This window comes from Castor canadensis, chromosome 4, assembly GCF_047511655.1.
Source record: "Castor canadensis chromosome 4, mCasCan1.hap1v2, whole genome shotgun sequence".
Classification (NCBI taxonomy): Eukaryota; Metazoa; Chordata; class Mammalia; order Rodentia; family Castoridae; genus Castor; species Castor canadensis.
The window spans coordinates 113,197,800-113,213,926 of NC_133389.1; the positions used below are offsets into that span (position 1 = coordinate 113,197,800).

The 16,127-nt window shown below is 34.7% G+C and overlaps 1 protein-coding gene across 16 annotated transcripts in view; it reads left to right on the top strand.

The window, feature by feature from the left end:
• Window positions 1-16,127, top strand: part of Pkp4 (plakophilin 4) — a 243,636-nt gene that overhangs the window by 164,545 nt on the left and 62,964 nt on the right. The window lies entirely within an intron of this gene.

The following is a 16,127-nucleotide window of genomic DNA, read 5'->3' on the forward strand; positions in this document are numbered from 1 at the left end:
CAAGACGAACAAATAGCAAGGAAAGACAAGCCATGAAATAATATGTGCCTAACTAGTACATAGGGAATATTGTTACAAATGGATAGCCCACTTGTAGCTCAGCCATGAAGATGGGCCTGGAGCCTGCCTGGCCCTCACAGGTGGCGGGACTGTAAAGAGATCATTGTCATTGGGCAGTAGAGGAGACAATAGAAGTGCCATGTCAAACATTTAAAAGTTGGGAAGTGGTAAGAAGTATAAATGCTAAATGCTGGATATTATAGAAATTTGTAAGTACCAGGGACTTTGACTCTCTCAGTAGTCATGAGGAGACACTAGCAATCCTTTAAGCAAAAATCAAATAATCGAAAATACCTCAGGAGAAACAGTAGAGTTGTGAGCTAGAGGGAGGAAAACTTAGCATCAAAAAGACCAACTGGAAGCTTTTTGCAGAATTTGGTGTTTGCGAACATGTGGCGTAGGCAATTCCTAGGGCTTGTTCTGTGAGGGTCTTGAGTGTGGAAGGATATTGGCTCCACTGAAACAACTGGGAGAGTGAAAATAGCCAGTCTTGTGAGTGCTCTGGACGGTATTATTAGGTATATGGGATCTGAGGTGACAAAAGGAGAGCAGATGAGAACATTCAGTAAGCATCTCTAAATGCGATTAAAGAAAGCCCTTAATCAGATGTGAGGGAAGACACTTCTATTAAACGGATAGGTCTGTGCAAGTTAATACTTTGTTATGTGGTTCAGCGTAGTGTAGATAAGGGACAGCTGAGTGAGAGGGCAAGGACAAAACTGCTGATTGGAAGTTGATGAGAGAATGATCTGAAATCTGAACGAACCTGTCTGAAGGAGTCAGTTGAGATGCAGCGCTACTTCCACACTTTGCACAGCATATCAGGTCATTACTAAGGGCAGGAGCCATGCCTGCACTGTTCACCAACATACTCCAAGGACCTGTGGCTATGGTAGACCCTAGGGTAATTCACCACCTGAGTGGATGAGTCCCTGAATCCATGAGTGAATAATGAGCACTGTTTGACACTGTCAAAGGAATGCTTGAATGTGTGCACAGTTGCTTCACAACTAAATTCTAAGCTGCTGGAAAGTGTCCTTTTTCTCTCTGCTTTAGTGCCAAGAAAATGCCCAATACTTAGCAAAGATTTTTTTAATCCCCCTAATGTGTAAATGGGGTGAATGTTTTAATTCAGGAACAAAATATGTATTTTAGAAAAAATATACACAAAAGTTACACATTTTTAAAACTCCTAAGAACTTTCTTTGATTCTTAACTTCACTCATAATGCACTTACAGTCCAGTAGGTCATTTACAAGGGTTTCAGGTCTTTACTTGCTGCAGTTTTGACACACATGACGTGAATTTATTTTTGTTGTTTCCCTTATGGCTTTTTTTCTTTTTTTTAATAACTTTATTGAGATAGAATTCATATACCAGACAACCACACACTTCAGTGATTTTTTTTTTAAATGTTCATCAGAGTTTTGCATCTGTTTTCACTGATTTTAGAACATCCCCATTACCCTTAAAAGAAACCACATACCAACTAGTAATCACCACCTTCCTCTGCCCAGACCTGCCAGTCTTAAGCAACTACTGTATGCTTTCTTTATGGATTTTCCTTTTCTAGACATTTCAGATAAGTTGAATCATACAATGTGTGGCCCTTTATGACGGACTTTTTCCACTTGGCATGATGTTTTCAGGGTTCACCCCTGCTGTAGCATGTATCAGTACTTCATTCTTTTTAACAGCTAAATAATATTCCATTGGATAAGTGTAACACATTTTCTTTATCCATTCATCATTTCATAGACATTTAGTTGTTTCTCCTTTGGATATTAAAAATAATGCTGCTATAAACATTTCTTTGTAAATTTCAGATATGTGTTTTCAGTTTTCTTAGCAGAGTGAAATTAGTAGGCCATGTGGTAACTCTTGTGTTTAACCATTTAAGCAACTACCTGATTAATTTCCAAAGTGGCTGCACCATTTTACATTTCCATCAGTAAAGTAGAAGGGTTCTGCTCATCCTCTCCAGCACTTCTTAATACATTTTGATTACAACCCTTCTAGTGGGTATGAAGTAGTCTCTTGTGATACTGATTTACATTTCACTGGTGGCTAATATGCCTTTTTTTCATGGGTTGAATTCTAGTTTTAGTTCTTCAAGCAGTGGTGAAAAACACAGGCTTGATAACGTTTTAACCTTACCACCTGCCTTCCTATCAGATTTTTTTCCTTTTTAAAAGTTATTTTCCTCTTAATTCTAAGTACAGTATAGACCCATCAGAAGAGATTTGGAAGGTACAGAAATATGTAAAAAGAATTGCTTATAATCAGCCTCATCACTTGTCTTTTTGTGTATGTGTGTTGCACATATTTTTTGCCTTTTAAGCAAAATAGAGAACATTTATATCCAGTTATTTGCTGCTTTTTTCATATATTATGTAAGTGCCTATTTAATATAAAATTCTATGCTTATCATAATTAATTTATTCCAGAAATATTTCTTGAGAACCTTGAACAAATGTGGCACATAGTTGTCAGTGTTTAAAGCAAACATCCTTGACCTTTTAACAGCTTAGGATTTAATGAAGGTGAACTAACCAAACCAGGTATATTGTATATACTTACAGTTGGTGGGAAGATACTATAAAGGAAAACCATAAGTATGCATATTTGTGTATGTCTCTATTATTGTGTATTTGTGATTTTTCACTATTATAACTGAGAAGCAACCCTGTATGTAAAATTATATCTGCTAGGAAGAGAAGTATTTAAGGTACATGAACATTGTTAAGAGTTTTGCTATCTGTACCCAAGTTGCTTTCTTAAAAGATTGTATTAATTTTCCCTTCCTTCAGTTATGTAACTTCCATTCTTTCATAGTCTGTCACTAATGTCATCCATTGTATTTCTAAGTATCTAGAAAATATAAAGACACCCTATGGATCACCCTTTTCTATTGGAGGGCTAGTGTTTGATGGGTAAGAATTCTTTGTAGCCTGATAATTGCTGTGTCTGTCAGTCAGGGTTTGGTTGTGAATCAGTGCCAGGTAGTTCACTGTAGGGAATTTGATGTAGGAATCTATAGTTAGGGAAGTGGGGGTTGGAAGATTGGGCAGAATTTCACAGAGTGATGAAGTATCTTACTAGCTAATGATGCCTGGAAGCTGCACCACCCCTAGGACTGGTAGGGCGGGGTGGGGGGGTTGGTAATTTTGTCAGAGTCTTGGAGCTAGAACAGGATGGGATGGGAGTAGGACAGGAGGGGTTGTCAAGTGCTAGCTGGAATCAGAAAGGAGATACAGCTCTTACCAGAAGTGCTTCCTGAGTAGAGCAGGGAAAACAACTCCTTTCTGTGTTGTTCTCCTTCAGCCAACCCACAGCAGCCTTTGCATTGGCTGGACTAAACTGGAGAGAGCAGCTGGAGATTTTTAACTACCAAAAGTCAGGCAGGCATTGTGTGTAATTGTGCTGATTTACAGTACAGAGAAAATGAACTTAAATTATGAAAACACATAATATGAGGTAAAATATCTGGGATCTTGATATCCTTCTACCCCCTTTCCACAATTGACTAAACTTCAGTCATTTGACCACTGCCTGAAGGAATTTTGTCATAGCCATGTAGCAGATATATTATTATGTCCTTGATATTTTTCTTTAAATTAAATTTTTCCTATCCCTTTTTTTAAATTTTTCATCACTCTAGCAGTAAGTTTACTGATGTGTTAAATATATAAAGATACATTTTATAGATAGATAGATAAAATACAAGCATTAAATATACTTTAAGTTAAATACATAACAATTAAATGTTGTCCAAGTATCTCCCCAAATGCTTTAGTGGTAGGGAGTTACAACTCTAGCCATTCATCTACCCTTACTACAGCTGTATCCATAATTTACTTCTAATAACTTCCTAGCCCCTTATTTTTCTCACAGCACAATAGCTTAAAATTCATATTCAAACATGGGAATTACATTTACTTATTCTTCTTTTCACTTGAAGGGATGGGAGAGAGTATTAACTCCAAACACAGCAATCACAAGTGGTATTTACTGCACTTTGTAATATTCTAACTGTATTAATGTTAGTTGGGATTTTTCTTACATTGGCCTGCTTCTCAGCCATCTTTATGGCATCTAAATTATAACTATGACAATAAGCTACAATTATGAAGAATAGAAAAGTTGAAAATTGGTTTTATGAATAAAAAGTAAAATTGATTTCTTTCATGTTTCTTTTTTAATAGATATAGATGCCCCTTACAAGTTTGATTTTAAGCTCATAACTAGGAAGAAATGACAGTTGTGCTGCTATTTCTTACTGCAGAGCTTATTGTTTTTCTTCTGTGTGTATAAAAATGCAGAGTGTATTATGAAAATCATCTTGGTTTGGAATTAGATAGTCCAACCCAGTGTAAGTCAGGCGTGACTTAAATGTGAAAAAGATTTAAAAGGTCTTCAGTCTACTCTGACTTTGGCTGTCTCTTGACAAAAGCCTTGTGTTTACTCATTTTCTTGATTTCCTATGTAAAAAAGGACTATACAAAAGGAATTAAGATTGAAGGTCTGTTATTGTTCTCCTGTTTCTTTTATATTTTGAACAGTTACTTGTAGAAGTTTCTCTACCTTCCTACCTCATATCTTTTTTGAAGTTTTATAAATTTGGTTTGAAAAGCTCAGCCCTTGAAAAGCCTTTCAGCAAGAATGTGAATTGTTGTAGAAACAGTGGTTTGATCTCTGCCTGGAAGAGATCTCTGCCTGCCTACTGAGCCCAGTTGCTGAATTTTGTTTTTAAATAGCTAACTTACTGCAGCATCCTTTTCAGAGGAAGAATTTAGGATGCCCTAGGGAGTAAAGATTTCCATTTCTTTATAATTCAGTTCAGGAGAATCTAGCTTGCTTGTTTTTTGTGAGTGGCTGGTTGGTTTTTAACCTATACTAGGGTTGGAAGACTGTTTAAAAATAAATAGCCAAAGCTTTTTAACATGGAGCTGTAGAGATTCTTCCCCAAAAGTGGCACAACTGCTACTGTCTACCAAACATGTTTATTCTCTCTGGTCTGTGTTACTTCTGTGTAGGTAGTGAAGTTTTGATGCATTATGCATTATTACTATCTTACCTTTTGCCCTCTCTTCATTGTTCTGCATTTTCTAGCTTTAACTTACTTGCTTTCTAAAACATAAATGCACATCTTTTGTCTTTAGTTAGAAGGAAAATTTATTGTTCATGTCTCAGCTTTGTCTTTTCTTTAGCTTCACATTTCTAACAGTTCTTTTGGGGTTGGGGTAGGACTGGGGTTTGAACTTGGGTCTTTACTCCCACAAAACAGGTGCTCTGTCACTTGCCATGCCTCTAGCCCATTTTGCTCTGGTTATTCTGCTCTAACAGGATTTCAGAAGACATCCTTCTGTGCTTCCTTCTGTTTTTGTTCTATTATTGTGTCATTTTTTATTGTTCACTTCATATCTCAACATGTTAGGTATTTTTACAATCGCGTATGCTCCTTCAAGGATTCTATTCACTTCAAGGTGAATAGAATCACATACTAGAAGAGTAGATAAAGTCCAGAGGAAAGTGAGAATGCAAAATATATGCACATCTAATCCTGTATGATAGGAAATACTGTATAGGATGTCTTTCATGAAAAGAAACCCTTCCATTTGGCACTCATTTAAAAACACATCAATCATAAAAAAATGTAATAGTTATGCTAAACATCAGGAAGAAGTTATATGTTGAAGCCAAAGATTGAGTCCTTTTATCAAAGTAATCATTGGTTGTTACTTAAATCCTCTTGCCACATGTTGTGAGGTGATATTGCTACAAGTCACAATTTCACAGTTTTTCTGATGGAGGGAGCATCTGGGAGGTTGCCAATTTGAGTACTCTGTGAAGTACAGAGGAGGGAAATCAGTCTGCCCACCCTTCACCTTATTTCCCTGCAGATTATACAGGAGCATCCCACATTCTGAAGCCAGAGGGCCTTGGCCTGTTCCACTGCCAGTCATTCATCATTTTTAACATTGACATGTTCCCAGAAGAAAATATTCAAGAAATTAATGAATTTAAGTGAGTGAGGGAGCATTGGTACCCATTAGGAAGAAAATCAGGGGGCCAAAAAAGATTTGAGTCTTTCAAAAAGCAGCATGTAGCAAAAGATGCAAGATAATGAAAATGGGGGAAACCTCCAGTTGGCGCAGAAGGCATTATATCCATCCACAGATTTGGATAAATAGAAAACATTAACAGTTCCATTTACTGAGGAATTTTGATGCTTGACAATAAAAATATAGGGGAATGAAACAGAATGTAGTAAAATAGAAATGTAAATAATTATTTGTCTTCACAGTGTTATATTTATTTTAAAATATTATGATTTTGACATGCTATCCATTTAAACCATTTGTGTGTGACATTAATGGTTAATGTATAGTGCTGACTTTAACACTAGAGGAGTAGGCTTTGCATTTGGTTTAAATATGTAAGATTTTGTTTCTAAAATATATGAATACAAGTTTCTGCCACCAGGGTGAGCTTAAAAACACACACAAATACTGAAGATAAAAGATAAATGAGAGACTAGCCTTAAGTCAATATATCTTTCTTTTTTTTCTCCATCTGAAGCAAGTAATTTGTGGCACAAAAAGCATCAGCTCATCATAAGATAAAACATGAACTTAAATGGGAATACTTTATGCCTCAGTAGAAACGTACCAGATTTATAAAGGAGATACAGTAGGAAGTGATGTTATTGTGTATATTCATAAATAGAATATTATATCAGCAATCATATATAAAGACTATTATTGAAGTTGTTGAGTGTTATGATTTATTATGTACAAATGACAAAATCTTACCATATTGCTTCTGTTTCTCTTGTAAAAACCAAGGACATAGGAATTTTTTTAAAAACTGACCTTGGGGTTCAAGTTTGAAGACCTCCCCTATTTTTTTTACAGACTTGATTTAGTCACATCAGGCAGTCTTCCTCCCACAAAAGCATTGCTGTAGATTTCAGACTGCCACTATAAAGATAGGTCTGACCTTTTTAGTGTTTTATTACAAAAACGACATGCTTTTTGTTTTGCTTTTTAATTGTAAGTCTAAACACATTTAGAGAAACAGGTAAAAATTTGCTTCATTCATACATTTTCCCATGGCATCACTACTCACTCCACATCTGAACACACACACACACACACAGTATATAAGAGAAGATCTGGAAAAATATACACCAGACTATTAAGTCATGTTTGTGTGTGAATATCCATGCAGTGGATTTGCTTTAACACAATGAGCATACACTATACATTGTTCCATGACAAATTTTTTTTTCTTAACAGCATTGTAAAACCATGTATTTCCATATCAGTATGTAAACATATGCTTCCTCCCTCTTGTGTCCATTTTTATTAGCATATTGCATGGGGATTCATTGTTCATTCTTAATGGCTGAATAGTATACAGTTTCTAGAAATTTTATATGTAACCAGTCCTTTCTTGGTATACATACTGTTTTTTCCAGTTCAGTCGTAAAGATTTTCTCTGCACATTTGAATGTCTCTGTTAAATAGACTCCTAGAAGCAGAACTGCCTGGAAAGAGTATCTACATTTTTATATTAGTTAATAGTGTCAATCTGCCCAGTAAAATTGCTTAATGATCTATAGCATTAAGTACCAACTATTACTCATATCTGTTACCAGTATAGGAATATTATAATTAATGAATATTTAAAATTTTCATAAGTTATTAAGCTTTGTTAAAATTGTTTGTTTCACATTTCCCCATATCCTTAGATTTGTGAACAGATTAAATAGAACTAAGTCATTTAAAGAAATCATTATTAAGTATTCATTAAATCATAACGTCCCATGCTCCTGATCATCCTGATCATATTATTAGATACATTCTTCTGAAGACTAAACATCAATCTGAACTTGGGATTTAATAAAATTGTGACAAACCAGTCATGGTGGCACACACGTGTAATTCTAGCACTTGGGAGACTGAGGCAGGAGGGTCACAAGTGTGAGTCTAGCCTGTGCTATAAAATGAGGTTAAGGCGAGCCTGGGCTATGTAGTGAGATCTTGTGTCTAGAAAAAGGTTTTGTCATAGTATTTTCTGCCAGTTTTAGTTTCTTCTGTCTTCATAGCTGGCTCAAAAATGACCAAATACATTTTCTGTCTAAAAAATGCAATAGACATTGTCAGTACAAGGAAAAAACAAACTTCCTTATTACCATTGGAAGTAGTTAGTTTTCCAGCATCTTACTCCTGAAGTTCCCAGACTTTTCTGCACATTAGAATCATCTGTGGAATTTTTAAACTCTTGCTCTCACACCACACAATTAAATTCGAAAGTTTGGGGTGGGAACTACACTTCAGTTATCTTTAAGTCATCTCCAGGTGATTAAGTATGCAAGTTTATTATTCTAAAACCTTGTAAATAAAGAAAATTAAAATTTCTGTCCTGGATAGATTGATGGTGCTTCAGGGTAACCAAATAACCCTAGCTGTTGTTTCTGGCTATATAAAATATTCCAAAAGAAATCCTATTGATGTCAAAAGAATTATCATAAAATTCAGGAAAAAAAAAAACCCACCAATTTGTGAGTCCTAACAAGCAAAGATTGTAAAACCTGTGGGTTCTCAGCTCTAGCTGCATGTTAAAATCACAGAATTGGCATCTATGGGTGTGGGACTCGGGCAACTATAGTTCTTAAATTCCTCCCACACTTTCCTCTAGGAGATGGCAACTAAAGTTGAGAACCACTGTATCAAGAGAAAGGTGGACATGAACTTGACAGTAGAAAGATAAGGCTCTCATTAACTGAAGAGACTGATCTTAGATACCCTGAAAGTTTTGATATGATATGGTACAAGGTACACAGCATCATCCCTACAGCATTCTGACCACAAAGGTTTGACCTGAAAGATTTTAGCTTTTTTGCCTACAAAAAACATTAAAGTTAAAGGAATATATCAGTGACATTGTGAAGCAGCTCAGACAGGTTTAGAATCTGCTATAACCCTAGCTTCTTGGGAGGTTGAGATTCAGAGGATCCTGTTTCAAGGCCAGTCCAGTTCATGCAATGACTAGGAGAGGTGGCACACACTTGTCAACCCAGCTACATGGGGGAAGCAAGATAGGAGAATTGCTGTCCAGTCCGGCCTAGGAATAGTGAAGACTTTCTCAAAAGGATTCACTTAACAAAATGAAAGACAGGAAGGAGGAAGGTAAAACAATTCCTGTCCCAGGGTGGGTACCACCTGGGTCGGAGGATGGCATATGGAGAAGGGTGAATATGGTGGATGTATTTTGTATTCATATATGAAAATATAACACTGAAACCTGTTGAAATTGTTCTCAAATGGAAGGGGGTGAATGAGGAAGCACCATGGAGGGGTGAATCTAATTAAGATATATTGTAAGCACATATACAAATGTCACAGTATATCCCCTGTACAACTATTATATGCTTGTAAAAATATTTTTTAAAAAATAAGCAACACAAAATGGGCTGGTGGAGAAGCTCAAATGGTACATGAGTGCCTGCCCAGCAATCATAAGGCCCTGAGTTCAACCCCAGTACTTCCTCTCATTAAAAAAACAAAAATTCAGAATATGAAGCAACCTTTAAGTTTATTGCTGTGGTTCCCTCTGTGAGTAAATAACACAAAAATGAGGGAGTGAGAACCCCTGTCTAGATACAGAACTTAAGTGATAATTGTAATCAAGGTAATGGGAGAGCCTCATTTCAGCCTGGTTAGTACTAGCCAATTAAGTCGATATTTCAGGAACACGGATATTTCAGAGACATCAGGAACATTTGAATACAAACTCATTTTTTGGCATTATGAAATAATTATGGTTTCCAGTGTGCTCATTTTATAGAGGTACATATGGAAGTATTTAGAGTTGAAATGATATTTTTTAAGGGGTTCCTTCTAAAATAACGTAATGAAGAAAAATGAGATACATGGATTGTGGAAAGAAGACATAATGTTGATAATTGTTGAACCTGGAGGGTTCAATAATTTCATAAAATTATACCTTTTTATACTTTTTTATACCTTTTTTCTACTTTTGAAGTATGAAATCTTTTAAGAAATTTAAATATAAATTCTGTAAATAAAGCACTGGAAATATGGTGGTTAAAATGATACATCAGAATGACCCGTTAAAATCAGTAAAATGTTAACCTTACATATTCTGAAGGGTTATCCCTGATGTAAATAGTGCATCATATTTACATCAGTTTTACACTATAAAACTGTCTGGGTTTTCCCTATGTTTTTTGTGTTTGATACAAACATGCAATGGATGACATGATTTTACTAGCAAATAGGTATTATTTGTATTTCCCTTATATTTTATATTTAGATGAACTTTTATTAGGCAAAATTACTCATCCAGTCATCCCTTGCATCCACAGATTCAACCAATTACAGATAGAATATATTCTTTAAAAAATGTTTTGTTGCTAATGTGTACTTAGGCCGACAATGGTTGTGTCTATTGAATATGCATATACTTTTCCCCCTGTCATTACTCCCTAAAGTATAGTATAACAATGATTTGCATAGCATTTGCATTGTATTAGGCATTACAAGTAATCAAGAGATGATTGAAGTGTACAGGAGGATGTGTAGATGCAATGCTACATCATTTTATGTGAGGGACTTTAGCATCCACAGATTTTTATACTTTGGAGGCTCCTGGAACCAATCTTGGGTAGCTACTGTATACCAGGGTGCAAGTATATACTGCTGAGGATCAGCCTTTCTAGCTTAGATACAGACTTATTACTGTTTGTGTGTAGATGATCATCAAATATTTTACTTTAACAGATATATCTAACTCTTCCAAAGCCACTTATGTATGATAGATTAACACATCCCCAAAGTATAAATAGAGTGAATTGGTACTTTGTGTGAAAATTAGACATCTCATTTCAGACTTTAACATTTTATATCGGACATAAACATATTGAATAAATATTTAAATTTTTCTCAAGCTTTTGGTGATATGTGAAGAAATGTTCTTTTAGCTATAGACAATAGAAATTGTCAATAGAAAAATCACCAGTATGCCTCAGCATACAGTGCCTTGCCTCTGTTTACAATTGTTGCTTTAGGAAACCTCAGAAAGGCTATCATCTGTAATTCCACAATCCATTCTTATGCCCTAGTTAGGCCACATTTAGCTTTATGTTGATAAATTTTATCCAAAAAGATAGTCAAGAGAAAAAAGTATGGAAAAACTTTATTTCAAAAGAACCATTTAATTCTTTTGATACTGAATATTGTGCTTTATAGTTCATGTGGAGTGTTTTTAAGAAAGTTTTTGTTTTTTAACAAAAGAAATCTGCAGTATCTTGTGTCTTCCATTGACAGATATTCTCATCTCTGTGTTTTAACATTTTCTTCTCTAAAAGGAATAAAGTGCATCTTTGAAAAATATTTTAGTGTGACTTTTGAGCACTTATATTTCCCATAGACTAATAACTTTTTACATCACAATAAATCCTTGATCTTTTTTTATTTAGATGTTCTCACTGTGTAATCTAGGCTGGCCTCAAACTCAAGATATTTTTGCCTCAGCTTCCCAAGTATTAGGATTACAAATGTGGACCACTACACCCAGCTCCCCACTTAATCTTTTCTTCAACTTTATAAGAAACAAGAGCAGTGTGAAGATTTAGAAACATGTGTCTGTTAAAACTTGGTGTTGACCAACTTATGTGTGTGGTCCATTTCTTTTCATCTTTGTATTTCTTTTATTTTTTATTTTCCTTTTTTTTTTTTTTTTAAATGGGGTTTGAACTCAGGGCCTCATGCTTGCTAGGCAGGCGCTCTACTACTTGAGTCACTCTGCCAGTCTTCTCTATATTTCTTAACTCCTTGTTTTTTCTGGTTTTCCTTTTATGGGTATAAAGTGTGAAGTTTTATGTAGGTATGAGACCTGTATTTAAATTAGTAGCCAGACTGAAAAATTCTTAGTAAACACTCATTTTTATTTAACTATGATTTGAGATTTTCTGAATTGGATTTTCAATGGTTTTATATATCGAATAGAATTTGGTCTTCATATTATTGAATAATTTACACTATTGAAATTGAATTGTTTGGAAATTTTAAAATATTTGTGAATGAGGTATTTCTGATGATGTATAAATTAATACTTTTCAGATTTGTCATTGTAGAAATAAAAGTACCAGTTTATGTAAAACAAAGTTTGCTTAAGCCACAAAATGGAACCCAAACTTTTATAGTGAATTTCAAGGTACTCTAGTTGATCTTTAGATGGACTGGAAGACACTTCATTACTGTTTTTCTTTTTCCCCGAAGCTTTACACATAACATTTTCTAGATAAGTAAAATTTAAGAGCCATATTTAAAAGATATGACGAATATTTATAACATCCAAGAACCTAGATATACTCACAAGAAGCAGACTAACAATAGTTTCAAAAAAAAAAAAAAAAGTGGTTTCTGCCCCTTCTCATCTTTACTTCTACTGAAATCCAGCTTTTAAAAGAAGGATAAGATATGTATATAGTAATTGTTATTTGAGTCAACAAAGTGCAAGTGTCTATAATATTCTAAATCAGTAAACATCCATTTTCTCCTATGCACCAAAGAACCTTTTTGTTTTTCCATGTTTCCATCACCTTATTAACATTTTCACTCTAAAACAGAATTTCCAGATAACCTCATTTCCTCTGATACCTCATTAACATGCTATAGAAATACATCTTATATATCACAGAAGTTTCTTTTTGGTGCCATCTCCCAGATCCTCTTCCACAGTTTGTTCTAAAGCTTCACTTCTTAAGCATAAGAGGCACTAGAATATTTCTGCACCTCTGTGGAAAGTAGACTTCCTCCTAAGCCTGTGATTCTATAGAAAGTTAGCCTCATGGTTAAGCAGGAGGTTTTCATGAAGTATTGCTTCTCTGGATATGAAAGTCTAACCTTAACCCTCAGGCCAGAGAATTGGAAGAAACTGTCAAAGACAGTATCTTCTGCTTTAACATTATGTGCTGTTACCATCCTAAGAGTCCTGCCAAAACCCTATCTTTATGTGAGAGCAAGTCTCAGTAACATAGCAACTCAGAACAGGCACAAACACCGAGAACCCAGCATGAGGTTACAATGTGCTGGACTGTGAAAGACTAGTTACAGGATTGTATATACTAAAATTCTCCTTACTGATCTCTAGATTCCTGTTTCCATGGTGACTTTACACAGTACAGACCTTCCTCATTTCATACAATATAAGCAACAAGACACATATATTAATAAAACAGCAATTTAATAACTTCAAAGTCTTTAGTGATAACTTTTTACTAAGCACATTTTATTCACACTTGTATATTTGAGGATGTATATCACAGTAAATATAAAGTAATTCATGTTGCATTTCATCTTCTATTATGAGTTTTTTGGGGTATATTATATACCAGATTTTCATCATGTACTAGCTTACATTCCCATCAACAGTGTATGAGGGTTCCTTTTTCCTCTCATCCTTCCCAGCATTTGTTGTTGGTGTTCTTGATGATAGCCATTCTAACAGGGGTGAGGAAGAATCTTAGTGTGGTTTTGATTTGCATTTCCTTTATGGCCAGGGATGGTGAGCATTTTATCATGTATTTTTTTGCCATTTGGATTTCTTCCTTAGAAAAAGTTCTATTTAGTGCAGTTGCCCAATTCTTTATTGGTTCATTGATTTTTGAGGAGTTTAAGCTCCTCTGTATATTCCCGTTATCAGTCCTTTGTCTGAAGTATAGCTAGCAAATATTTTCTCCCACTCTCAGGGTGGTCTCATCATCTTTTTAAAAAATTGAAACATTGAGATGAAATGTAACAGGCAAGAGGAACCATGATTTCAATAATCTCCCCGTCTTAGAAACAGATGGAATTTCATTCTACCTTGAAGTGTGTTCAAGTTCTCTATTTTCAGATGTACTTTTTTTTTTTGGAAAATGCTAATTGTTTGAAAATGTCCTATAGTTTATTTTTAGTGTCTCAGAAAACATGTCTGTTATGTTTTTAAAGTAACATGTTCTTAATACACAGACTAAAGAAGTAGCATTCACATGCTTTTTGCCACTTTTACTTATTAGAATGTCTCTTGATTTCTTGTCCAGATCAAACTAAATCACAATCTGCCAACTATTTAGTTACAGTTGAAATGATCCCATACTATATGCCTCTATGGTTTCTCTGGTGAATTTGGCTAGTGTCTTCTTCCATTCCATATAAGACATGTTTAAAAGACATTCATCTTAGAGTACAATTGCCTAAGTAACACATAATTGATAAATGTGACCCTTACAATTCTACAATCAGGAATACTTTACATGGTAGTTTGAAATGGGTCTTCTCTTTATCTGAGAAATGGTAGCTGCATGTACGTACATTTGTATATACATATATGTAATTTGGGAGTTGCAAGTTTTCAGAGAAACAAAATAATAGCAAAACTATTTTGAAAACCATTTAAATTTCTTTTAGTGGTTCAGAAGAGATTTAACAATCTTTTTATCTCTGCAGATATTTGTTATTATTGGTCTTCGCTATAGAAATAGAAAAATGGCTGCAGATCCTGTAAAGAAATAGAAAAACGATTAAAGACATTAATTATAGTAGAAAATAGGCTATTAAAAATATATCTTGTTTTACAACTCTAACTTGTACACTTACTTAAAAATAAGGTACAAAAGCTATTCTGATGTCTAAACCCAGTCACTTCACATTAAATCCTATAGGAACATAGTATTTTTGTGTTCTACTTACTATCTCAATGTTCTTTTCTATATGCTAGTTCCTAAGACATTGCTTTTAAAAATAAAACAGTCAGTTGTTAACGTTTAACAGGTACATGGCTATATTATTTTTAGGGTAATTTTGTTTGTTTTGTTTTTTGTAGTTCTCAAAGTACTAATTCTGTTAAGTTTTATTAGGGTGACTAGTGTGGAATCACACATCTCATAATTTGTGCTTGCTGTAAGTTTATTTATTTTAAATAGATTCTTATAAGGAAGAGTTTAAGTGAGCATAATTGTTTATAACTTGGTTTCTAGGAAATGTTCCATTGGTTGGAAAGACAAAGTTACTCAGGTACAGTTCTTTAGGGTGTATCTTTGTCATTTTATATTTAAATATTAGCTCGTAATAGTAGTTTAGTTTGTTTGTTTAAGGACAGCATTTGCACATTTCCAGTGACTTGATTTCCGTAGTGGTAGCTTTCAGATGCTGACACTAGATGCCACCTGCTGTTACAAAGTCAAACGCCTTGATGTATTGCTGCTTGTTTTTATCTTGCATTAAAACTGAAACTAAGAACTGTTTAAACATCTTTTTCTCTTAAAGAGGGCATTTTGCCAGGTTTGTGAAGTCTATAATTTCTTGCTATTTCCTCTTGCTTTTCTAGAGTTCCATTCCTAGTGGAACACGGTGAACTGTTGCATAGACCCACTCCTCACAGCTCCTCTGTTGCCACTCCAGCCATTCCAGCTCCATGTAACACTTTGAGCCTAGCACACTCATTTTACCTAATCCTTAACAAAACTCTTTGAAGGATTTCTGTATGAGGATATTTAGAACTCTAGAAACTCAGAAGACTTAGAAATGAAGCAGCTCACTGCCAGCATTACCAGGCTGGCAGTGACTCAGATCATATTTCAGCATGTACCAGAGAAACCACATACAATCTGAAATCTTTATTAAAATTCCAGACTTGAGAATTCAGATCTGTCACAAAATTCTACCACCTCCAAGTATATTGTCAAATTCTGTATCCTGAGACAGATTGTTACAAAGCTATACTAAGAATGTCAGCATATCTTTCTAGAGGCTAGAAAACAAAACCTTAGATTGAATCTGGCATCAAGATTCAGTGGGATTTCCCAGTTCTCCTTTAAATCTCATGTTCACTCGATCAGCAATAACTCAAAATTTTACTTTGCTTTACATAGTGAAACTTCAGTAGACACAATTAGTAACAGTACAGCACAGTATGAAGTATAACTCAGGACCCAATGAAGGGAAGCTGCCATTGTCACTGCAAATGTGCTTGCTTAAGAAATATTTTGCTGA